The sequence below is a fragment of the Pseudophryne corroboree genome, chromosome 9 (genome assembly GCF_028390025.1).
Source record: "Pseudophryne corroboree isolate aPseCor3 chromosome 9, aPseCor3.hap2, whole genome shotgun sequence".
NCBI lineage: Eukaryota > Metazoa > Chordata > Amphibia > Anura > Myobatrachidae > Pseudophryne > Pseudophryne corroboree.
In genome coordinates this window covers 38,165,098-38,192,958 of record NC_086452.1, presented here as the reverse complement: position 1 = coordinate 38,192,958, position 27,861 = coordinate 38,165,098, and positions in this window count along the sequence as shown.

Sequence of the window (27,861 nt, the reverse complement as noted above, 5' to 3'; positions counted from 1 at the left end):
ACTAGCAACTGCACTGGTCACTGACTGTGGTAAACTAACTCTGTCTGCGACTCTGCACAATCTCTCTCTATCTAATCTATCTATCTCTATTCTAATGGAGAGGACGCCAGACACGTCCTCTCCCTATCAATCTCAATGCACGAGTGAAAATGGCGGCGACGCGCGGCTCCTTATATAGAATCCGAGTCTCGCGATAGAATCCGAGCCTCGCGAGAATCCGACAGCGTCATGATGACGTTCGGGCGCGCTCGGGTTAACCGAGCAAGGCGGGAAGATCCGAGTCGCTCGGACCCGTGGAAAAAAAAGTGAAGTTCGTGCGGGTTCGGATTCAAAGAAACCGAACCCGCTCATCTCTAGGAGATATGTGAGGTTCTAATATGGAGGAACACTTTTGTTTTAAGTTGGGATATATAAATAGCTGCATGGTATTCAAAGATAATCATGTATATCAAAGCCCCTAATTAAAAGGGAAATGATGAGTATACTCCGCACACTTCAAGGTACACAACTGCTCTGCTCTCTGGAAACGTTTCCACAAAATAGAAGTGCGTAAAATCTAAAGACACACTGCATAAAAATATAAACATCTTCATGAAAAAAAACTCAAAAAGAACCACTGCCTCCATCAATGTAAACATTCCCCATGGAGCCCCGCCCACAGCCTCCTGACGACCGTTCGTGATGGTTACTTAGCCTAAAACCTACCTGGGAAAATTACCTACACAGTGGTGAAAACTGCATCGCAATCCGTTCAGTGGTTTCAGAGTTTATCGCAATCAGACAAACAAACAGACGCTCTCATTTATAAGATGTATAGATAGATGTTATATGAACGTGTGAGATATTCCATAGCCTGTAAACATAATAATACACATCTGTATGTACTGTAGTTATGCTTTTATTTCATATTCCTGGCAGGTAAAGAAGGATCAATCGGAGAAGCGTTACATCAGCTGGGCGCATAGAAACATAGAATTTGACAGCAGATAAGAACCACTTGGCCCATCTAGTCTGCCCCTTTTTTTTTATCCTTTAGGCAATCTCAACCCTTTTTTAACCTTAGTTCTTTGTTAGTATATTTATATACCTATCTCAAGCATGTTTAACTTACTCTACAGTCTTAGCTTCTACCACCTCTGATGGGAGGCTATTCCACTTATCCACTACCCTTTCTGTGAAGTAATTTTTCCTTAAATTTCCCCTGAACCTGCCTCCCTCCAGTCTCAATGTATGCCCTCGAGTTCTAATACTACTCTTCCTTTGGAGAATGTTTCCCTCCTGAACTTTGGTAAAACCCTTGGTATATGTGAAAGTTTCTATCATGTTCCCCCTTTCCCTTCTCTCCTCCAAACTATACATGTTAAGATATTTTAGCCTTTCTGGGTAAGTTTTGCAAAGTAGGCCATGCACCATTTTAGTTGCCCTTCTTTGTACACTCTCTAATGTATTTATATCCTTCTGAAGATATGGTCTCCAGAACTGGACACAGTATTCTAGATGAGGCTGTACCAATGACCTATACAGTGGCATTATCACTTCTTATTTCCTACTACTGATTCCTCTCCCAATGCAGCCAAGCATCTGACTAGCCGTCCTCATTGCTTTGTTGCATTGCTTTCCTGCCTTTATTACCCCTTTTACACCGCCAGCTAGTAACACGGGTTATTGCACATGAACGTGCGTAACCCGTGTTGCTGGCTGGTGTAAAAGGGTCGAGTGACCCGGTATTCCAACTCGGGAAGTTTGCGGGATTGAACACGTGTTCAACCCGGCAAACTGAGCAGTGTAAACGGGAGCCGGATCGATGCGACCTGGCTTCCCGTTTACACTCTATGTGCGGGCGGCGCTTGGAGATCATGTGATCTCCAAGAGCCGCCCCCGTCGCGTCACTGGCAACGTCACCAACCCAGGAATATCCCGGGCTGGTGAGTCCGGTGTAGAAGGGGGCTGACGCGGGTCGCAGCCGGGTAGCTTCCGTGTCAGGGTTCCCAGCTGCGACCCGCTTTCTTTGGTGTAAAAGCGGTATTAGTCACCTGAAATAGTGACTCCTAGATCCCTTTCCTCCTCAGTAGTCTCCAGTATAGTGCCATTAATACTATATTTATCCTTTATGTCACCTGAGATAGTGACTCCTAGATCCCTTTCCTCCTCAGTAGTTTCCAGTATAGTGCCATTAATACTATATTTATCCTTTATATCACCTGAAATAGTGACTCCTAGATCCCTTTCCTCCTCAGTAGTTTCCAGTATAGTGCCATTAATACTATATTTATCCTTTATGTCACCTGAAATAGTGACTCCTAGATCCCTTTCCTCCTCAGTAGTTTCCAGTATAGTGCCATTAATACTATATTTATCCTTTATGTCACCTGAAATAGTGACTCCTAGATCCCTTTCCTCCTCAGTAGTTCCCAGTATAGTGCCATTAATACTGTATTTATCCTTTATGTCACCTGAAATAGTGACTCCTAGATCCCTTTCCTCCTCAGTAGTTTCCAGTATAGTGCCATTAATACTATATTTATCCTTTATGTCACCTGAAATAGTGACTCCTAGATCCCTTTCCTCCTCGGTAGTCTCCAGTATAGTGCCATTAATACTATATTTATCCTTTGTCACCTGAAATAGTGACTCCTAGATCCCTTTCCTCCTCAGTAGTTTCCAGTATAGTGCCATTAATACTATATTTATCCTTTATGTCACCTGAAATAGTGACTTCTAGATCCCTTTCCTCCTCAGTAGTTTCCAGTATAGCGCCATTAATACTATATTTATCCTTTATGTCACCTGAGATAGTGACTCCTAGATCCCTTTCCTCCTCAGTAGTTTCCAGTATAGTGCCATTAATACTATATTTATCCTTTATGTCACCTGAAATAGTGACTCCTAGATCCCTTTCCTCCTCGGTAGTCTCCAGTATAGCGCCATTAATACTATATTTATCCTTTGTCACCTGAAATAGTGACTCCTAGATCCCTTTCCTCCTCAGTAGTTTCCAGTATAGTGCCATTAATACTATATTTATCCTTTATGTCACCTGAAATAGTGACTCCTAGATCCCTTTCCTCCTCAGTAGTTTCCAGTATAGCGCCATTAATACTATATTTATCCTTTGTCGCCTGAGATAGTGACTCCTAGATCCCTTTCCTCCTCAGTAGTCTCCAGTATAAGGCCATTAATACTATATTTATCCTTTATGTCGCCTGAGATAGTGACTCCTAGATCCCTTTCCTCCTCAGTAGTCTCCAGTATAGTGCCATTAATACTATATTTATCCTTTATGTCACCTGAGATAGTGACTCCTAGATCCCTTTCCTCCTCAGTAGTCTCCAGTATAAGGCCATTAATACTATATTTATCCTTTGTCGCCTGAGATAGTGACTCCTAGATCCCTTTCTTCCTCAGTAGTTTCCAGTATAGTGCCATTAATACTATATTTATCCTTTATGTCACCTGAGATAGTGACTCCTAGATCCCTTTCTCCTCAGTAGTTTCCAGTATAGTGCCATTAATACTATATTTATCCTTTATGTCAGCTGAAATAGTGACTCCTAGATCCCTTTCCTCCTCAGTAGTTTCCAGTATAGCGCCATTAATACTATATTTATCCTTTGTCACCTGAAATAGTGACTCCTAGATCCCTTTCCTCCTCAGTAGTTTCCAGTATAGTGCCATTAATACTATATTTATCCTTTGTCACCTGAAATAGTGACTCCTAGATCCCTTTCCTCCTCAGTAGTTTCCAGTATAGCGCCATTAATACTATATTTATCCTTTGTCACCTGAAATAGTGACTCCTAGATCCCTTTCCTCCTCAGTAGTTTCCAGTATAGCGCCATTAATACTATATTTATCCTTTGTCACCTGAAATAGTGACTCCTAGATCCCTTTCTTCCTCAGTAGTTCCCAGTATAGTGCCATTAATACTATATTTATCCTTTATGTCACCTGAGATAGTGACTCCTAGATCCCTTTCCTCCTCAGTAGTCCCCAGTATAGTGCCATTAATACTATATTTATCCTTTGTCACCTGAGATAGTGACTCCTAGATCCCTTTCCTCCTCAGTAGTTCCCAGTATAGTGCCATTAATACTATATTTATCCTTTATGTCACCTGAAATAGTGACTCCTAGATCCCTTTCCTCCTCAGTAGTTTCCAGTATAGCGCCATTAATACTATATTTATCCTTTGTCACCTGAAATAGTGACTCCTAGATCCCTTTCTTCCTCAGTAGTTCCAAGTATAGTGCCATTAATACTATATTTATCCTTTATGTCACCTGAGATAGTGACTCCTAGATCCCTTTCCTCCTCAGTAGTCCCCAGTATAGTGCCATTAATACTATATTTATCCTTTGTCACCTGAGATAGTGACTCCTAGATCCCTTTCCTCCTCAGTAGTTCCCAGTATAGTGCCATTAATACTATATTTATCCTTTATGTCACCTGAGATAGTGACTCCTAGATACCTTTCCTCCTAAGTAGTTTCCAGTATAGTGCCATTAATACTATATTTATCCTTTGTTGCCTGAGATAGTGACTCCTAGATCCCTTTCCTCCTCAGTAGTTTCCAGTATAGTGCCATTAATACTATATTTATCCTTTATGTCACCTGAAATAGTGACTCCTAGATACCTTTCCTCCTCAGTAGTTTCCAGTATAGTGCCATTAATACTATATTTATCCTTTATGTCAGCTGAAATAGTGACTCCTAGATCCCTTTCCTCCTCAGTAGTCTCCAGTATAGTGCCATTAATACTATATTTATCCTTTATGTCACCTGAGATAGTGACTCCTAGATCCCTTTCCTCCTCAGTAGTCTCCAGTATAGTGCCATTAATACTATATTTATCCTTTATGTCAGCTGAAATAGTGACTCCTAGATCCCTTTCCTCCTCAGTAGTTTCCAGTATGGTGCCATTAATACTATATTTATCCTTTATGTCACCTGAAATAGTGACTCCTAGATCCCTTTCTTCCTCAGTAGTTCCAAGTATAGTGCCATTAATACTATATTTATCCTTTATGTCACCTGAGATAGTGACTCCTAGATCCCTTTCCTCCTCAGTAGTCCCCAGTATAGTGCCATTAATACTATATTTATCCTTTGTCACCTGAGATAGTGACTCCTAGATCCCTTTCCTCCTCAGTAGTTCCCAGTATAGTGCCATTAATACTATATTTATCCTTTATGTCACCTGAGATAGTGACTCCTAGATACCTTTCCTCCTAAGTAGTTTCCAGTATAGTGCCATTAATACTATATTTATCCTTTGTTGCCTGAGATAGTGACTCCTAGATCCCTTTCCTCCTCAGTAGTTTCCAGTATAGTGCCATTAATACTATATTTATCCTTTATGTCACCTGAAATAGTGACTCCTAGATACCTTTCCTCCTCAGTAGTTTCCAGTATAGTGCCATTAATACTATATTTATCCTTTATGTCAGCTGAAATAGTGACTCCTAGATACCTTTCCTCCTCAGTAGTCTCCAGTATAGTGCCATTAATACTATATTTATCCTTTATGTCACCTGAGATAGTGACTCCTAGATCCCTTTCCTCCTCAGTAGTCTCCAGTATAGTGCCATTAATACTATATTTATCCTTTATGTCAGCTGAAATAGTGACTCCTAGATCCCTTTCCTCCTCAGTAGTTTCCAGTATGGTGCCATTAATACTATATTTATCCTTTATGTCACCTGAAATAGTGACTCCTAGATCCCTTTCCTCCTCAGTAGTTTCCAGTATAGTGCCATTAATACTATATTTATCCTTTATGTCACCTGAGATAGTGACTCCTAGATCCCTTTCCTCCTCAGTAGTCTCCAGTATAGTGCCATTAATACTATATTTATCCTTTATGTCACCTGAAATAGTGACTCCTAGATCCCTTTCCTCCTCAGTAGTTTCCAGTATAGTGCCATTAATACTATATTTATCCTTTATGTCACCTGAAATAGTGACTCCTAGATCCCTTTCTCCTCAGTAGTTTCCAGTATAGTGCCATTAATACTATATTTATCCTTTATGTCACCTGAAATAGTGACTCCTAGATCCCTTTCCTCCTCAGTAGTTCCCAGTATAGTGCCATTAATACTATATTTATCCTTTGTCACCTGAAATAGTGACTCCTAGATCCCTTTCCTCCTCAGTAGTTTCCAGTATAGTGCCATTAATACTATATTTATCCTTTGTTGCCTGAGATAGTGACTCCTAGATCCCTTTCCTCCTCAGTAGTTTCCAGTATAGTGCCATTAATACTATATTTATCCTTTATGTCACCTGAAATAGTGACTCCTAGATCCCTTTCCTCCTCAGTAGTTTCCAGTATAGCGCCATTAATACTATATTTATCCTTTATGTCACCTGAAATAGTGACTCCTAGATCCCTTTCCTCCTCAGTAGTTTCCAGTATAGTGCCATTAATACTATATTTATCCTTTGTCACCTGAAATAGTGACTCCTAGATCCCTTTCCTCCTCAGTAGTTTCCAGTATAGTGCCATTAATACTATATTTATCCTTTGTTGCCTGAGATAGTGACTCCTAGATCCCTTTCCTCCTCAGTAGTTTCCAGTATAGTGCCATTAATACTATATTTATCCTTTGTCACCTGAAATAGTGACTCCTAGATCCCTTTCCTCCTCAGTAGTTTCCAGTATAGTGCCATTAATACTATATTTATCCTTTATGTCACCTGAGATAGTGACTCCTAGATCCCTTTCCTCCTCAGTAGTCTCCAGTATAGTGCCATTAATACTATATTTATCCTTTGTTGCCTGAGATAGTGACTCCTAGATCCCTTTCCTCCTCAGTAGTTTCCAGTATAGTGCCATTAATACTATATTTATCCTTTATGTCACCTGAAATAGTGACTCCTAGATCCCTTTCCTCCTCAGTAGTTTCCAGTATAGCGCCATTAATACTATATTTATCCTTTATGTCACCTGAAATAGTGACTCCTAGATCCCTTTCCTCCTCAGTAGTTTCCAGTATAGTGCCATTAATACTATATTTATCCTTTGTCACCTGAAATAGTGACTCCTAGATCCCTTTCCTCCTCAGTAGTTTCCAGTATAGTGCCATTAATACTATATTTATCCTTTGTTGCCTGAGATAGTGACTCCTAGATCCCTTTCCTCCTCAGTAGTTCCCAGTATAGTGCCATTAATACTATATTTATCCTTTATGTCACCTGAAATAGTGACTCCTAGATCCCTTTCCTCCTCAGTAGTTTCCAGTATAGTGCCATTATTACTATATTTATCCTTTATGTCACCTGAAATAGTGACTCCTAGATCCCTTTCCTCCTCAGTAGTTCCCAGTATAGTGCCATTAATACTATATTTATCCTTTATGTCACCTGAGATAGTGACTCCTAGATCCCTTTCCTCCTCAGTAGTCTCCAGTATAGTGCCATTAATACTATATTTATCCTTTATGTCAGCTGAAATAGTGACTCCTAGATACCTTTCCTCCTCAGTAGTTTCCAGTATAGTGCCATTAATACTATATTTATCCTTTATGTCACCTGAAATAGTGACTCCTAGATCCCTTTCCTCCTCAGTAGTCTCCAGTATAGTGCCATTAATACTATATTTATCCTTTGTGTCACCTGAGATAGTGACTCCTAGATCCCTTTCCTCCTCAGTAGTCTCCAGTATAGTGCCATTAATACTATATTTATCCTTTATGTCACCTGAAATAGTGACTCCTAGATCCCTTTCCTCCTCAGTAGTCCCCAGTATAGTGCCATTAATACTATATTTATCCTTTATGTCACCTGAAATAGTGACTCCTAGATCCCTTTCCTCCTCAGTAGTCCCCAGTATAGCGCCATTAATACTATATTTATCCTTTGTGTCACCTGAAATAGTAACTCCTAGATCCCTTTCCTCCTCAGTAGTTTCCAGTATATTGCCATTAATACTATATTTATCCTTTATGTCACCTGAAGTAGTGACTCCTAGATCCCTTTCCTCCTCAGTAGTCTCCAGTATAGTGCCATTAATACTATATTTATCCTTTGTCACCTGAAATAGTGACTCCTAGATCCCTTTCCTCCTCAGTAGTTTCCAGTATAGTGCCATTAATACTATATTTAGCCTTTGGATTTTTGAGACCCACGTGCATGATTTTGCATTTTTTAGCATTTAACCGTAGTTGAGGTACAGAGACCTCAACAGTGCAGGAGGCGATAATACAGGTAAGAGTATGGTGGCAGCAATCAGAACTGTACTAAAATTAAATTAAAATGTGTTTTTTTGTGTGCGTGTGTGACCTTTATTCATCCTAAAACTGAAATTAGAGAAGTAAATCTGAACCTTTAGTATTGTAATAATGCTGATCCCATGTCTGCGCTCGTCGATTCACTGGTGGGCGTTCCCCCTAAAGTCAACTTTTTCTCTTGTCCTTGTAGCCCGTGTGTACAGACACCTACAGGCGGACTACAGCGGGCTCTCTGTCGCTATGAGGAGCAGAAAGAATATTGTTTGATCTGGAGTAATAATACAGCGTTTGTGGGCAAATGTGCATAAACACCAAGACAGTGGGATGTGTGATCTCAGAGTCATGTATTTCTGAGACAGCAGAGCGACTGTTCTGCAGACCAGCGGCTCCCAGGGCAAGGGGCGACCACGGGCAGCCTTTCATCCACAATAGGCCATATTCTCGCAGAGGGAGGCGTGGGTGCTTGTGTACCATGCAGCCAGATATAGGAATTGGGCATGATTCATTGCTGGTGGGTTTGTAAAATAATGAAACTGTTTACTGTAAATGATTCAGGGTAACAAGTGACAATGGATGAAATGCCCGTCACCACTTACTAGTACGGTGTTATAGTGCAAATAAATCTGACCATAAATACGGTATGCCGCAGAGGAGGCGCCATTTAGCGGTTTTACCTCTGTTTGAATATCTGAATGGCTTTTATAATTTACAACCAGCTCACCGAGTGTTGCCATAACTCTGTACCCCCAAAGTCACTGGGGTCGTCAGGGAACTCCGCAGGGTGCACTCTGCCTGCCCAGATCATTCCTTGGACACTCTGGGTGGCTCTGCAGCAGCACTACTGGCTGCAGGGTGCTGTTCCAGGCACTCTGCATGCAGGTGCTGTGGGGCAGCGTTGGTGCCGCTCTCTTTCCTGGGCCCTGTCGCCCGCTGGAGTGCACAGTGTACAGTCCAGTCTAATGGAACAAATTCTGAATAGGATGGTGGATGAATAGGGTTGTGTTGCACATTAGTTAGTAACACTGGCAGTAGTATAGTTGCACTGAAGGCACCGCACTCTACACCACAAGCTTCAATCGTTAGTATTACAAGATCCTCATCACTGCTCTGCTGGGAGACACTACTCCTTCCACTATATAACCCTCAGTCTGTGGCTTCCTGCTGCCTCCATTCCCCTTCTCACATCAGGTCACTGCCCCTGTCACATGCAGCCCTGTCCTCACTGACACATCACTTATCTCCTGATATACTCTGTGCTGCTGGGGCCCCTGCTCCTCCCACTATATAACGATCAGTCTGTGACTTACTACTGCCTCCATTCTCCTCACATCATGTCACTACCCCTGTCACATGCAGCCCTGTCCTCACTGACACATCACTTATCTCCTGATATACTCTGTGCTGCTGGGGCCCCTGCTCCTCCCACTATATAACTCTCAGTTTGTGGCTTCCTGCTGCCTCCATTCCCTTCCTCACATCCTGTCACATGCAGCCCTGTCCTCACTGACACATCACTCATCTCCTGATATACTCTGTGCTGCTGGGGACTATGCTCCTCCCACTATACATCTCTCAGTCTGTGGCTTCCTGCTGCCTCCGTTCCCCTCCTCACATCATGTCACTGCCCCTGTCACATGCAGCACTGTCCTCACTAACACATCACTCATCTCCTGATATACTCTGTGCTGCTGGGGACCCTGCTCCTTCCACTATATAACTCTCAGTCTGTGGCTTCCTGCTGCCTCCATTCCCTTCCTCACATCAGGTCACTGCCACTGTCACATGCAGCCCTGTCCTCACTGACACATCACTCATCTCCTGATATACTCTGTGCTGCTGGGGACCCTGCTCCTCCCACTATATAACTCTCAGTCTGTGGCTCCTGCTGCCTCCGTTCCCCTCCTCACATCATGTCACTGCCCCTGTCACATGCAGCACTGTCCTCACTAACACATCACTCATCTCCTGATATACTCTGTGCTGCTGGAGGACCCTGCTCCTCCCACTATATAACTCTCAGTCTGTGGCTTCCTGCTGCCTCCATTCCCCTCCTCACATCATGTCACTGCCCCTGTCACATGCAGCCCTGTCCTCACTGACACATCACTCATCTCCTGATATACTCTGTGCTGCTGGAGGACCCTGCTCCTCCCACTATATAACGATCAGTCTGTGACTTACTGCTGCCTCCATTCTCCTCACATCATGTCACTACCCCTGTCACATGCAGCCCTGTCCTCACTGACACATCACTTATCTCCTGATATACTCTGTGCTGATGGGGCCCCTGCTCCTCCCACTATATAACGATCAGTCTGTGACTTACTGCTGCCTCCATTCTCCTCACATAATGTCATTGGTCCTGTCACATGCAGCCGCGTTCTTTCTGACACATCACTCATCTCCTCATACTCTGTGCTGCTGGGGACCCTGCTCCTCCCACTATATAAATCTCAGTCTGTGGCTTCCTGCTGCCTCCATTCCCCTCCTCACATCATGTCACTGCCCCTGTCACATGCAGCCCTGTCCTCACTGACACATCACTCATCTCCTGATATACTCTGTGCTGCTGGGGGACCCTGCTCCTCCCACTATATAACTCTCAGTTTGTGGCTTCCTGCTGCCTCCATTCCCTTCCTCACATCCTGTCACATGCAGCCCTGTCCTCACTGACACATCACTCATCTCCTGATATACTCTGTGCTGCTGGGGACTATGCTCCTCCCACTATACATCTCTCAGTCTGTGGCTTCCTGCTGCCTCCGTTCCCCTCCTCACATCATGTCACTGCCCCTGTCACATGCAGCACTGTCCTCACTAACACATCACTCATCTCCTGATATACTCTGTGCTGCTGGGGGACCCTGCTCCTCCCACTATATAACTCTCAGTTTGTGGCTTCCTGCTGCCTCCATTCCCTTCCTCACATCCTGTCACATGCAGCACTGTCCTCACTAACACATCACTCATCTCCTGATATACTCTATGCTGCTGGGGACCCTGCTCCTTCCACTATATAACTCTCAGTCTGTGGCTTCCTGCTGCCTCCATTCCCCTCCTCACATCATGTCACTGCCCCTGTCACATGCAGCCCTGTCCTCACTGACACATCACTCATCTCCTGATATACTCTGTGCTGCTGGGGACCCTGCTCCTCCCACTATATAACTCTCAGTCTGTGGCTCCTGCTGCCTCCGATCCCCTCCTCACATCATGTCACTGCCCCTGTCACATGCAGCCCTGTCCTCACTGACACATCACTCATCTCCTGATATACTCTGTGCTGCTGGGGACCCTGCTCCTCCCACTATATAACTCTCAGTCTGTGGCTCCTGCTGCCTCCGTTCCCCTCCTCACATCATGTCACTGCCCCTGTCACATGCAGCACTGTCCTCACTAACACATCACTCATCTCCTGATATACTCTGTGCTGCTGGAGGACCCTGCTCCTCCCACTATATAACTCTCAGTCTGTGGCTTCCTGCTGCCTCCATTCCCCTCCTCACATCATGTCACTGCCCCTGTCACATGCAGCCCTGTCCTCACTGACACATCACTCATCTCCTGATATACTCTGTGCTGCTGGAGGACCCTGCTCCTCCCACTATATAACGATCAGTCTGTGACTTACTGCTGCCTCCATTCTCCTCACATCATGTCACTACCCCTGTCACATGCAGCCCTGTCCTCACTGACACATCACTTATCTCCTGATATACTCTGTGCTGCTGGGGCCCCTGCTCCTCCCACTATATAACGATCAGTCTGTGACTTACTGCTGCCTCCATTCTCCTCACATAATGTCATTGGTCCTGTCACATGCAGCCGCGTTCTTTCTGACACATCACTCATCTCCTCATACTCTGTGCTGCTGGGGACCCTGCTCCTCCCACTATATAAATCTCAGTCTGTGGCTTCCTGCTGCCTCCATTCCCCTCCTCACATCATGTCACTGCCCCTGTCACATGCAGCCCTGTCCTCACTGACACATCACTCATCTCCTGATATACTCTGTGCTGCTGGGGGACCCTGCTCCTCCCACTATATAACTCTCAGTTTGTGGCTTCCTGCTGCCTCCATTCCCTTCCTCACATCCTGTCACATGCAGCCCTGTCCTCACTGACACATCACTCATCTCCTGATATACTCTGTGCTGCTGGGGACTCTGCTCCTCCCACTATACATCTCTCAGTCTGTGGCTTCCTGCTGCCTCAGTTCCCCTCCTCACATCATGTCACTGCCCCTGTCACATGCAGCACTGTCCTCACTAACACATCACTCATCTCCTGATATACTCTGTGCTGCTGGGGACCCTGCTCCTTCCACTATATAACTCTCAGTCTGTGGCTTCCTGCTGCCTCCATTCCCTTCCTCACATCAGGTCACTGCCCCTGTCACATGCAACCCTGTCCTCACTGACACATCACTCATCTCCTGATATACTCTGTGCTGCTGGGGACCCTGCACCTCCCACTATATAACTCTCAGTCTGTGGCTTCCTGCTGCCTCCATTCCCCTCCTCACATCATGTCACTGCCCCTGTCACATGCAGCACTGTCCTCACTAACACATCACTCATCTCCTGATATACTCTGTGCTGCTGGAGGACCCTGCTCCTCCCACTATATAACTCTCAGTCTGTGGCTTCCTGCTGCCTCCATTCCCCTCCTCACATCATGTCACTGCCCCTGTCATATGCAGCCCTGTCCTCACTAACACATCACTCCTCTCCTGATATACTCTGTGCTGCTGGGGGACCCTGCTCCTCCCGCTATATAACTCTCAGCATGTGGCTTCCTGCTGCCCCCATTCCCCTCCTCACATCATGTCACTGCCCCTGTCACATGCAGCCTTGTCCTCACTGACACTTCACTCATCTCTTCATATACTCTGTGCTGCTGGGGACCCTGCTCCTCCCACTATATAATGTTCAGTCTGTGGCTTCCTGCTGCCTCCATTCCCCTCCTCACACCCATATCAAAACTGGGGGCATCCAGATATGAAGACTGACCAGCAACAGGTTGTCTCTTACCCATGACAAATAAAATGTAACAAACCCAACATTGCACATTAGTCTTCTCTTTATTGTCTGCAAAACAGAGCTTTACGGTTACCACCATTCTCCCTATGGCTCATAGTCAATATGGCTGAATACGGCTCAGGGCATAATGGGACTTTTAGTTCCACAAATGCCGCAGTTTCCTTACCTACACTATATGTTTAGTCATATCCTAACTGCTCTAAAGCGTCATGAAATAAAATGAAAGCTTCTCAGGATTGGTTATAAACCGCAATTTTTTAAGTGCAAGGTAAAAAGGTTTCATTAAAAATAATCTATGTCGAAAAATAAAATGGTCCATTTTTATGACAAACAGGAAACATTAAGTAATTAATGGGCAGGATATTACTTGGAACATTATACTGTCACAGTGTACAGGGTTGTTTTATTAGCAGCAGATACGCTATATGGAGCCCGCGACCTTTCAGCATGCGACCTACAAGGTCAAGCGTGGAGATTCAGCGAGTGACAACTGACACTGCAGTTAGTGTAGCCTGGCCTTCACTCAGCAAGCAGCGATCTCAGCTACTGTCTACTGTATCTCACAGTCATGTTTGCAAAAACTAATTAATGGAGAATGCAAACATTTGGTCCCTTCTGTAAACTTGTTAAAGTGTACATCATACGGCACGGGGCTTTACCATAAGCCTATCTGCAGTGGCGGGCGGATAAAATGTCACCCAGGACACAAACCCTTACGTCCTTGGCTGTTGCACAGATTTGGGGATACATATAAACCTGGTCCTGCCCAAACGTCCATCATCACACTATAATAAGATACAAAACACAGAGCTTGGGCCACGTGTGCCAATAATTGTGCAAATTCAGCCATATTTACTAAGCGGATTCTCAAAGACTACGCTTGTCGGCGGTTCAGGCTGTGGAGTTTAAAGCGGAGGATAATTGAATATTTATGTGTTAAGTTGCAGTAGGGTGAACTTTATGTTTTTTCCACCAATCCAGTTGACCCATCTGGGGGCTGTTCCTGCAGACGCGCAGCAGCAAATTCACTAGGCCGACAAACAGACACTTTTTGAGCAAATAGAAGAGTTCTGAGAGCCTGTGTATGTTTCGGAAAATGTCTCTGTTCTATGTGGGCAATTTAATTAACCGATAAGGGTGCGAATTGCCGTCAGTGGCACCACATCTCGCGGCCCACCCCGAGTCCGTATTTGCACAATTTTGCTTGCAGCCCTACGGTGCTACCAGAAGTTTTAAGTGAGTTTAGGCTGCCATAAAGTGAGTGATGTGGTCACGGTTAATTGGATTGACCCCCATGTCTGTTAAACCTGCTTATGAGGTTTGTACTAAAAAAGAAAGGGTTCCAGCCATTGGATAGACAGTGTCTAGTTAGACAATAGGCTAACCCCAAGTGGTCAACATGGAATAGTTTTTCATGGGCAAAATGTTGACAGGTAAAAGGATCGACAAGTTCAAAATGTCGACATGACAATGGGTGACACAAGTTTTTTTTCCTCACTTGTAGTTAACGGCTGGTATTCATGTGACCGGTGGTCAGGAGACCAACAGTCACATGACCTCCCCCAACATCCCACCCCCTTACTATCCCGACGGTGGGCATACCGACCAACAGGGACTATTTCCACTCGCTCGGCACAGGTTACTGTTCCCTATCGTAGTCCACGTGGATCGTAAACTATGAAAAAGTAAAAAAATGTAAATAAATTGTGAAAAACTCATGTTGACCTAGTACATGTCGACCTAATGACCCTGCGACCTAATGCATGTCGACCAATAGTGGTCAACCTAATGACCGTCGACCTAAATGGTGTCGACCTATTGACCGTATCCCTGGTTGAACATTCCAACTATAAAATGCACAGAGGCTTATAATAATTTTTGGGGCTCTTGCACCCATCACCGCCACGTAGTGTTTTTTTGCCAGATTGTGGGTTAAACCAATAGTCATAAAAATGAAGCCTATTATTTCATTAGAAGCTAATGACATTAGTGAGGCACGAGGCAACTCATGCCTTATGCCTCAATGAGGTCAGGTGCTGTGTATATATAGTGAGTACACTTTTAAATCGTTTCTAAAACCCAACACGTTCCCAGTAAGAAATGGAGATTGTGTTCTCTTCAGTCCAGATGTTATGTAGAAAGCGGGTATTGGCTACAGAGCATTATATCTCTGAAATGTGTTATTTACGTTGAGATTATCTGCCTGAGTACAGTGTAAAGTTTAAATTAGATGCAAGAAACTGAATCTAGGCACGCACCTGCCCTGCTCACAGCCATCCATAGCTGGTATTCGCCGGGCAGATTGATTTACAAGCATTTAAACTTCTCTTTTAAGATGATCGAGGCAGATGCGATTTTATGTCCCAGCAATGGCCCGTTCTTCCCCCCTCCGCAGATCTGTTTGATATAAAATATGGTGACTGAAATAAATAATTACAAGCCAGGAGAACATATGCACATTAAGTGTTGTTAACACAGAAAGTGCTCAATATACAGATAATATTTACACTATGAAGGTATTTTGTTTTTGTAGTAAGGACATTCCGAGAGCTCTCTCCAAAGGACACTCCGCTCGGTTAACTCCTTCTCTACCAGTCCATCCCAAAGGCACTAGGGCACCTTGTGAATGGCCACTGACCCTAAAATACAAGTTGCCTTATATAACAGACCTTCTAGCAACATTCTACAAATATCTATCTATATATATATATATATATATATATATATATATATATCATCAGTTCTCAAACTCTGCCATACTTTTAGACGTTTAAAGTTGCATTAAAGTTTCCTATGTAGCTTGGCGTACTCTATTGTTCTCTGTTATCAGCCACCTCCCAAGTCTGCCTGCAGGAGGCAGTGTTCCTCACAGTAGGGTTTCAGACAGGAAGTCTGCTAGCGTAGGACAATTATCTTCCACCACAATCAGGTTTTTCTGAAATATTTTTAACTATTAGCGGATAAGTTCCTAACATATGTATTTGTGCATGTTATTAGTAACTATTTTTATATATAAAACTTGTATTTTAGGTCTAGTGGTCCTTAAGCCATTTCCCATACCCCCCAACTGTCCAAATTTGAGGTCTTTGTCCCCTTGGATTGGAAAGTTGTGGGCTTGTAAACATGAGCCGTGAGCACTAGTAGCTGATTGGATATTTTAAGGGATGCCCAAGTGCTTCAGAAGCAATAGAAACGCCCCTGGGTTGTGGTCACACCCCCATGTTGGCACGACCACACACCCTTTACCAGTCTTTCTTGATTTTAAAAGTTGCAAGGTTCGGACTGCGTCGTATTAGACATTTTAAAGGTGGAGATCATTTAGACAGCCCAAAACAGTCAACACAGAATACCTTTGTTTGGTGATGCCGTGTGCATGAATTGTGCAGGGGTCCTAGCCTGGTGCTCCCCCAAAGAGCATGGGTGTCTGGAGGAGTAGAAGTGTGAAATACCCGGTGGCACATTGAGGGCATTCTAGTCTTTTTTTCATAGCAGGGTAGAAAACTTGATTTGAGTTTGCAGTACTCGATTTTTGAAACTACATAAAGGGATGGAATGGGGTTATATATTTGGGATTGGTTCATTAGTTCTACATTAAAAAGGTCTACAGTCAGTAGGATGACCTCAAATAGTCGACAGGGTCAAAAGATTGACACAAAAGAAGTCGACACATTTTTGTAAAGAAATTAAAAAAAAAATGTGCACACAAAACCCTCCCATTACTGTACCACTTCGCTCGCCGCAATTTGGGCAAGGTGCCTCACGGCGTTCGGCACAGGTTACTATTCCCAGTCGTAGTCCACTTGGATGGTAAAGGGTGAAAAAGTAGAAAAAAAGTGTTTAAATAAACCCCCAAAACAATTGCGTCGACTATACGTGTGTTGACTAATCATGTCAACCTTTTTACTGTCGACCTATCACCCGAAAACCTTATATTTAGGGGCGCTCCTTGGTCACATTTTTGCAGATGTAGTTGAATTTTGCACCAGCTCAGAGCTGACAGAAATTCGGTGCCTAACTATACTTTTAAAGGGACTCATTAAAATGAGGTTAAAATGGTAGGTTAATTAGATCCCAACAAAAATTAACCCTAGTGTGAATGTGTGTACATGTGAACATAGGGGGTCATTCTGAGTTGATCGCTCGCTAGCAGTTTTTAGCAGCCGCCCACTGGGAGTGTATTTTAGTTTAGCAGAAGTGCGTACGAATGTATCGCAGAGCGGCTACAAAGTTTTTTTGTGCAGTTTCAGAGTAGCTCAAAACCTACTCAGCGCTTACGATGACTTCAGACTGTTCAGTTCCTGTTTTGACATCACAAACATGCCCTGCGTTCGCCCAGCCACATCTGCATTTTTCCTGGCATGTCTGCGTTTTTTCGAACACTCCCTGAAAATGGTCAGTTGACACCCAGAAATGCCCACTTCATGTCAATCACACTGCGGCCACCAGTGCGACTGAAATGCATCGCTAGACCCTGTGTGAAACTACATCGTTGGTTGTGCCCGTACAACGCAGGTGCGCATTGCGCCGCATGCGCCGAACTGACATTTTTTAGCCTGAACGCTGCGCTGTGAACAAATGCAGCTAGCGATCAACTCGGAATGCCCCCCATAGATTGTAAGCTCCACTGAGGCAGGGACTGATGTGAATGGCCAAATATTCTCTGTAAAGCGCTGCGGAATATGTGTGCGCTATATAAATAACTGGTAATAATAATAATAATAATAATAATAATAATAATCCTTTACTCCGTAGCTCATTCTCAGTCCTTTTACTATTTTCAAAAAGGTTCACAGACCATTAAAAGTCAAATGTTAGGCCCCAGTGACTAATTATTTTCAGTGCCTCCTGGATTTGGCTACACCCCCATCAGCACCACAGCCCTGGTGTGTCTCAACTGTGTGTTATATAAAATATACTATAGACTATACTGTACAGCTGTCGGGGTATTGGGCAAAACCATGTGCACTGCAGGTGGGGCAGATGTAACATGTGCAGAGAGAGTTAGATTTGGGTGGGTTATATTGTTTCTGTGCAGGGTAAATACTGGCTGCTTAATTTTTACACTGCAATTTAGATTTCAGTTTGAACACATCCCAATCCAAATCTAACTCTCTCTGCACATGTTACCTCTGCCCCACCTGCACTGCAGCATGGTTTTGCCCAACTGCTTACTTTTTTGGTTTGCTAACAGCTCTGAACCCCCTAAATGTGCTTAGAAGCCAGTGAGCAGGAGGTCTCCTGGGTTACATAAAGTGAGGTTCTGGACCAGAACAGCGATCACTGTGGATTACGGGCCCGGTTCAGACCTGATCGCTGTTGTACAAATTCGGCGGCCGATTATCGAGCGACTGCGCATGGGTACGCGTGAGGCCAAACTGCAAAAAAATCCAGCAACTTTTTTGATCGCTAGGTATACGCAGGTTGGCAGGTTGATTGACAGGAAGCGGGCGTTTTGTGGGTGGTAACCGGCCATTCTCTGGGAGTGTCTGGAAAAACGCAGGCGTACCCAAGCGTTTTCAGGACGGGTGTGTGACGTCAGTCCGGCCCCGATCAGCCTGTTTGTATCGCACTGTAGGAGTAAGTCCTGGGCTACGCACAGACTGCGCAGAATGGAACAATCATTAGATGGTGAGTTGTGAACGGATTTGCAGCTGGCCGGCGACTATCTGATCGCGAACCTCAGCAAATTCGCAGAGGAGCGATCATGTCTGAATTACCCCCTATATCGTGGAACCGTTTTCGCCAGGACATGTTCTCACCGGGGTTACTTACAGGAGTAGGGGGCTTTGGCTCCCCCAGACCTGGCTTTCCACGACATCTTACACTAATAAAGCACAACGGCTGGCACCTCTATAGCTACAGAATAAAATAACAGGTATATTTTTAGGTTGAACTAATTAGATGGAAGTTACAGTAAGAATCAGAATTCACAGTCGGAAACAAAATAACAACACAAATCGGGATATTGCAATACAATAGCACTAGTGCTTTGTTACAAAGCCGTTTGCCGATTCTACAGAATCATCGGGGAAAAGATGCAATGAGACTGAGTAAACGTTCCCCAGGAATATTTGTCCATACCTGTTGTAAAGCACGGAAAGAAAGTGTCCCGGTGAGTACTCTGGGGCCTTGCATGCCTGTCTGGGATTTAGGTCTTGGCCTCTCCAATATATTGATTTTCTTTTTGTGGAAGTCTTTTTGAATCATTTAGGAACGGTGTTTGGAATCGTTGTCTTGTTGGAAGATCCACTGTCGGAGCATGTTCTTTTTCCACGGTAATAATTATTTATGTGAGAATTCTCCATACACAAACCAATCCACGATACTATGCAATGTATAGGACTAGTGTCCTTGCTAGAGAAACACCCCCAGACCCAGTGAGCCGGGGTCCAGGTCATGGACATTTACGTTAAAGTTTTCCTGTAATTCTTGGATTATTTGCCCCACAGACTTGCGGGGGTGAGTTACTAATTTATTTCTAATCATTCTGTCCACCCTGGTTGTGTTCTTCCCAGGGTGGCCGCACCACGGCTTGTTGCTGACACAGCCAGGGACCCTCTGGATTGATAGCAAACACTGACTACTTAGTGCAATATGCCAAAATCATGTGCAGTGCTTGCCAGACTACCTCCCTGCAGTCACGTGCACCGCTTGCCGGACTACCTCCCGGCAGTCACATGCACCGCTTGCCTGACTACTGCCTCCCTGCCATCATGTGCACTGCTTGCCGGACTGCCTCCCTGCAATCACGTGCAGTGCTTGCCTGACTGCCTCCCTGCCATCACGTGCAATGCTTGACTGACTGCCTCCCTGCCATCACGTGCAGTGCTTGCCTGACTGCTACCCTGCGATCACGTGCACTGCTTGCCTGACTGCCTCCCTGCCGTCACATGCACTGCTTTCGTGACTAGCCCCCTGCTGTCACGTGCACTGCATTCCTACATCCCTGCCGTCACGTGCAGTGCTTGCCTGACTACCTCCCTGCTGTCACGTTCAGTGCTTGCCTGACTACCTCCCTGCCATAATGTGCACTGCTTGCCTGACTACTGCCTCCCTGCCATCATGTGCACTGCTTGCCAGACTGCCTCCCTGCAATCACGTGCAGTGCTTGCCTGACTGTCTCCCTGCCATCACGTGCAATGCTTGCCTGACTGCCTCCCTGCCATTACGTGCAGTGCTTGCCTGACTGCTACCCTGCCATCACGTGCACTGCTTGCCTGACTGCCTCCCTGCCGTCACATGCACTGCTTTCGTGACTAGCCCCCTGTTGTCACGTGCACTGCTTGCCTACCTCCCTGCCATCACGTGCAGTGCTTGCCTGACTACCTCCCTGCTGTCACGTTCAGTGCTTGCCTGACTACCTCCCTGACATCATGTGCACTGCTTGCCTGACTACTGCCTCCCTGCCATCATGTGCACTGCTTGCCGGACTGCCTCCCTGCAATCACGTGCAGTGCTTGCCTGACTGCCTCCCTGCCATCACGTGCAATGCTTGCCTGACTGCCTCCCTGCCATCACGTGCAGTGCTTGCCTGACTGCTACCCTGCGATCACGTGCACTGCTTGCCTGACTGCCTCCCTGCCATCACATGCACTGCTTTCGTGACTAGCCCCCTGCTGTCACGTGCACTGCTTGCCTACCTCCCTGCCGTCACGTGCAGTGCTTGCCTGACTACCTCCCGGCTGTCACGTTCAGTGCTTGCCTGACCACCTCCCTGCCATCATGTGCACTGCTTGCCTGACTGCCTCCCTGCCATCACGTGCAATGCTTGCCTGACTTCCTCCCTGCCATCACGTGCAGTGCTTGCCTGACTGCTACCCTGCGATCACGTGCATTGCTTGCCTGACTGCCTCCCTGCCGTCACATGCACTGCTTTCGTGACTAGCCCCCTGTTGTCACGTGCACTGCTTGCCTACCTCCCTGCCATCACGTGCACTGCGTGCCTAACTTCCTCCCGGCCATGACGTGCAGTGCTTGCCTGACTACCTCCCTGCCATCACGTGCAGTGTTTTCCTGACTACCTCCCTGCCATCACGTGCAGTGCTTGCCTGACTGCTTCCCTGCCATGACGTGCACTGCTTGCCTGACTGCCTCTCTGCCATCACATGCAGTGCTTGCCGGACTGCCTCCCGCCATCACGTGCACTGTTTGCCTGACTACCTCCCTGCCATGATGTTCACTGCTAGCCTGACTACCTCCCTGCCATCACGTGCAGTGCTTGCCTGACTGCCTCCCCGCCATGACGTGCACTGCTTGCCTGACTACCTCCCTGCCATCACGTGCAGTGCTTGCCTGACTGCCTCCCTGCCATGACAAGCAGTGCTTGCCAGACTGCCTCCCTGCCATCACGTGCACTGCTTGCCTGACTACCTCCCTGCCATCGCGTACAGTTTGCCTGACTACCTCCCTGCCATGACGTGCACTGCTTGCCTACCTCCCTGCCATGACGTGCACTGCTTGCTTGACTACCTCCCTGCCATCACGTGCAGTGCTTGCCAGACTGCCGCCCTGCCATGACGTACACTGCTTGCCTGACAACCTCCCTACCATCACATGTACTGTTTGCCGGACTACCTCCCTGCCATGAAGTGGACTGCTTGCCTGACTACCTCCCTGCCATCACGTGCAGTGCTTGCCTGAGTACCTCCCTGCCATCACGTGCAGTGCTTGCCGGACTACCTTTCTGCCTTGGAGTACATATGACAAACTCATTTATATTTGCTGAATATTATTTTTTGCCTGTCCTCGCAATACCTATCGGGGAATGCCGTATCCAATCTGCGATTGGATGTAAACAATGTTCAAGGAGACAGACGTTATAACACATAGACATCGAAAGACTTTTTACTAACTGCGCCATGGTATTTTTGTGCTAAATATCGTTCTTACGATTATGTTGTGAAGTCTCCGTCCGTGTACCTCCGAGATACAATACTTTTTTGCGTCAACTCTGATGATCGCTCCACTGTTGTCAGTACACAGCGTAATAACTGATCTGTCAAATGTGCTGTACTGTATATATTATGTATAAGTGACTTTTTTATAGGGATATGTCAAGAACAAGGTCTTTCCTTCCTGTTAATCTCGGGGATCTCAAACATTGCTGGAGCTGATGCAGGTGGTACCAAGATGATAGATCAATCACTATTTGTTGACATGCATTAGGCCGACATGGCAATAATCGACACAGTAAAAGGTCAACAAGAGTTTATTACAAACTCTTTTCATTTTCAACTTTTTTCAGACTTTACCTTCCACGTTGGCTATGATTTGGAAGGGAACCATACAGGGGGACGCGGTGCACGACTTGGGTTTCTCTGTCATTTTACGGAGATTTTTTTATTTTATTTTTTTAACTCACCTGTAAACAATTTTATGAAGAATTCCCATGAAATTTCTTTATTGATACAAAAAGTACAGCAAATATATCGAAATGACAAAAATACGAAAGCAGCAAAAACGTAAAGATGTACAGATTGTCATTCATATTTGTACAGCATATTCAACACGAAAAGTGAGGGAAGCCAGTGACCTCACTAGAATCTTGATGATTATATCCGTATCTATACCATCTATACAAAAACATACTGTCAACATTAGATATTAAACATATACAGAATAAACAACATGAAAAAAAAATTGTATTTTAGATAGAAAGATGAAAATTAATAAAGTAGTGAAAAAAATAAAAAAATAGGAAAGGGGGGGGGGGGGGGGGGGACACACATAAGGGAAAACATAGAAGGGGTATTATGCACAAGACACAGTACCACAAAGTACCCTGAATATATCTTTACTTCTCAAAACATAATAAACTTACTTATATTTAAGAAAAAAATAAAAAAATCAATTATTTGCATAAGAAACCAGGCCGTTGCTTCGAATATTTTGTATATTGTATTTTGCGTAGCGTTGTCAAGTTGATCAATAAACACACCCCATTTCCTGTGAAATCTAACCACCCCTTTCTCCACATCAGCCTGTCTCTCAAGATACAAAATATGAAGTAGCGTGTTTTCCACTGCCAGGACGGTAGGGGACGGCTTTTCTATCCATTTGCAAAACAGTAAGTTTTTTAGCCACTGTTAGTATTACACATAACAAGGGAATAAGTGTCTTTTTGTCAGGACCTAGATCCCAGTTAGAAAAATGCAAAAAACAGGCATAGAATAGGGTGTGCAACCAAATGTAATGAGAACAGGCGGTTAATATATCCGATCAGTTTGTTCCAAAAATATCTGATTTTACCGCACTCCCAAAAACTGTGGATAAAGGTAGCATTTACCATGTTACATTTTAGTCAGGACCCCGTCTCCTCTGATACCATATGTCTTCTTTGAGCAGGTGACATATATGCTCTGCTAATAAATGTTAAATGTGTCTCTTGCAATTTGGCTGAGTGCAGATATTTTAAAATAGATCCGCAGCGATTTAGTAAAATCTCAGGCGTAATGGCATTAGGGGTATCAACGGATCAGTTCGCCATAGAGCACTTCCAAAGCTTATCTTCGGCCGTGAGAATGAGGATATGATATAAATTCCTAGGTCTGTGATATTTAGATAATGAGGAAGACACAGTTTCGAAAAAGGGGTCCTCTCTCCGTTCAGTAGTCATTGGCAGGGAGAGTGATTGGATAAAATGCTGTGTTTGTAAAAACATATAAAAATGACTGTGTGGCAGATGGTCTTTCTCCCGCAGGTCATTGAACGTTGGCATTGATCCTCCAGGGTCGAATACATCACGTATAGCTGAAATGCCCAAAACTTTCCAGTAAGTAAAGTTGGCATTATCCATTCCAGGTGTAAAAACACGGGTTGCCACACAATGTTGTATAAGGAGAACTAGTAAGGTTGCAGGTACGTTGTTTATTGAACGCCAAGCTCTGTAAACATCATAGAACAAAACCTTTTTCCTATGTCGACCTTTTGGGGTCGACCTAGACTGTGTTGACCTTTTTCAGGTCGACAAAATGATCCACGCCCATCCAGATGTAGTAATGCACGCTTGGCTACCGTGGACTACCGCGTTGATATCTGCTGTGCATCTCTCTGTAAGTTGCTGTAACAAAGTATCGTTATCATAAATCGTTGTTAGGAATTGTCCATTTCTTTTGTAATATTGGGCTATGGGGTAAGAGAGTAGCAGAGGCAGCTGAGAAATTCCTCTCTGTGAAGTTTTGTTTCTTTTTATGTCATTTTCTGTTGTTAGGAAAACAAATTCTTTACCAGGGGCCATTTCCCTCAGCCGGGGATGTATGTTTTTGAACCTGCTCTGTGACAGCTGAAAGTGACCGGTGCGGGGCAGGAGGCCACACATACTGTACCAGGAAAGTGGGTAATACTAACAGACCATGCCCTGTGAAATATGCCAAGAACGAAGAACCCTGGAGCTACGCGAGCACAATACAGACTTGTCTACGGCCAGAAGACTCTTCCCGAAACATGTTTCTGCATTTGTCAGTGCAGAACGCCGGATCATGGGACTGCTCTGTAACATAGTTTACATTTAGGCACTAACACAGCTTCCATTCAGTGACTCTGAATTACTTTGTTTACTCACAGAATCCGATACAGCCAACAACCGTACTTCATATCTCCTTGTTACAGGAGGAATCAAGCGGTTTGTGACATCCTAAAAATATGGGGCAATCAATAGAGCCATACAACCAACGACTGCCGTTTTCCTAGTACGGTCTGGGAGAAGAAAATGAAAGATGTGATTGGATGCTGTGGGTAACTGTGCATCAGTCACATGCAACCCCTGCACACTTTGGAGCTGGTGCAAAGATGAACGCAAGTCTGCCATAATTGCCCCCCACAGAGCTATTTGCTGCATGCAGTTGCCTGAGCGGGAAGCAGTTAGCAACCCAGCGAACGGGATCCCAGCGTTTGAAATACCGACACCAAACAGGATGCCGGCGTCAAAATACCGGCAGCCCGAACGTGCTGTCAGCGGAACACGCTGTCGTCCTGCCGCACGCGTGTGGGGGTAGGGGTGGTGGTGGTTAGGTTTAGGCAGCAGAAGGGGGGTTGGTCTTAGGGTGCAGGCAAGGGGAGGTTAGAGTTAGGGACTGGGGAGGGAGGGTTAGGCACATAGAAGGGGGGGTTAGGCACCTACTGGGGAGGGTTAGGTTTAGGCAGCAGGGAAGGGAGGGTTAGGCACCACCGGAGAGGGTTTGGGTAGGAAAAAGGTGAGGGTTAGGGGGATAAATGGGGGGCTGTCTGGATTATAATGGACGGGATGCCGCTGTCGGTATACTGACTGCCGGCATCCCGTTCATCAGGAACTCATACTGAACCCCCCCGAGCACCCCTATTCGTACAGCTGGTTTTATAGCCGCCATCATGGGTGCAAAATATACTGGTTATGAAAGCACCGTACGGCCCCACAGCACAGCACTCCATTGTAACTGAAGTTGTGAAAGAATTGCGTATGACTGCACCATCAGTACCCGCGTATGCTTAGTTCTGGAGCATGCATTGAGTGAAAACGGTTGTTATACACTTCCCATATGGGCGTATGCTCAACAGTATCGGCTCCACCATGTTGCGGCCTAAAGCCTCCTACACATTAGAGATTTTCCTACTGACACGATAAACGGTACAATTGTTAGATTATCGGGAATGCCTACACTGAGCTCGCGTCTCCCCAGCCAGCCTGCACTAATAGACTAATGATAAACTGGACCCAGAAGTAGACTCATTACTTGAAGTGGTCGCAGCTAAAGGCATCTGTGCCCCCCAGTGCCACTCACAGTCTCACCGTCCCTTCTATTACCCACCTACTTCCTCTACAAATGCCGCATGCCCACTCCCTGCCCCTCTGGCCTTTCTCCCACAGTAGTTCCGGCATTTGTCTCTTTCTGTAATGGCTTCTCTCAGGGTTTCCCAAACTCAGTCCTCAAGGCACCCTAACAGTCCAGGTTTAAGGATATCCCGGCTTGTGCCCAGACGCTAGAATCAAATTGACTGAGGTAACTAATTAACCGCTTCAGTGGTTGACGGTGGTGACGACAACCCCGGAAGATTTCCGGGCATACTACTGACTGATACCCCAGGGACAGCCGTGCAGCGTGTACGGCGCCCGGCAATCAGTATACTCCATTATGCAGTTTAGCCTGTCCCCCGGACTCCTATTGGCCGGGGGGCGGGCTTAGCAGTAAAATACCTTATGCTGATTCCCAGGCGCCGCAAGGGCGATCGTCAGGCGATTACCTCGCCCTGCCCCATCAGTCGCCCCTCCCTGCACCTTCCCGCCTCTCCCACTTGAATTTAACCCCCCCCCCCCCCCCCCGGGTGTATTTTTAAATTAAAAACTTGCCATTGAAGGGGTTAAGTCACCTGTGATAAATGCATGGATATCCTTAAAACTTGGTCTGTTAGGTTGCCTTAAGGAAGGAGACCACTGGATTAACTTCTTACCAAAATGAAAGGTAACACGTAGCCTTTAAACTATATCTGGTTGCCCATCCTATATCATAAAAGGCTCACAATGCTCCTCACCTCTATGGGGGTAATTCAAGTTTTTTGCGTCGGAAGCCACTAGATGGCGTCCGATGGAGGAATTCAAATGTTGCTCTCTTCGGGCGCGTACAGCCACCAGTGCTGACATTACGGGTTTTACGCCATTTTGACGGGCTGGTAACTAGTAATTGATATATGGGTTGAACCCTGCTACTCGCATCTCTGTCTCGGGTTTGTGCCTAGAAAGTGGATAAACATATATACATATTTTTCATAAAGAGCTGAAGGTCCCTTTAACATTGAGATACTTTCAATGGTCCCCTCTGAGCAGTTGAATTTGGATCTGGTATCAATTCAATTAAGCGTGCAGATTGCAAGTTGTCACCTGAGAGGTAAGATCTCCAACAGCGGGAACACCTTATCTTGCACAACAACCCTTGTGGCCCTATGCGGTACCTTGTTTAGCGGGACACACATTAGATCCCGCCCTCATTATGCAGCTGCGATTTCCTGTCGGCTCTGCTGACAGCTCGGGTTGTGGGCGGCCTGTGGTTGGTGCAGCAACAGAGACAAGGCTGCCAATGAAAAAAAAATTTGGTCCGTTCGGGTGGGGGGATGGGATTTCTGGGTACTCAGAACACCCCCCTACGTGCACCCATGCTATCTAGCCCTAGACACATACAAAGCCCTATGGGGCGTCCAACAATATTCAGCCAGTCCGGAGTCAGTGGCGCTGAGAGAGGGGAGGAGAGGGTACTAATAACCTGGGCCCAGGTCTGATAGAGGGGCCAAGGTCCACGCCTCCTTTGATTACGCAATGACCCCTGAAAAGTACCTGGGCCCATCCAGGCTATCTACTACCCTGGCTGAGAGGCATGCCATGCTGTGAGTGGGTGCTTCTGATGTGCTAGACACGCCCCCAAAGAGGAGTTGCCATGCCCTCAGCACGCTGTGGTCACACCTCCTCAAGTGGGGGCAGGAGGGCCCAGGAAGTTGTGGTACCGGGCCCAGAATTTCTCTTGGCTGCCCTGTCCGGAGTTACCATAAGTCGCGTGCAGCCATAGTTACTCGCACAACGAGTCTAATTGAACGGACGCCATATTGTCAAAAACTTCTCACAAAAAAAC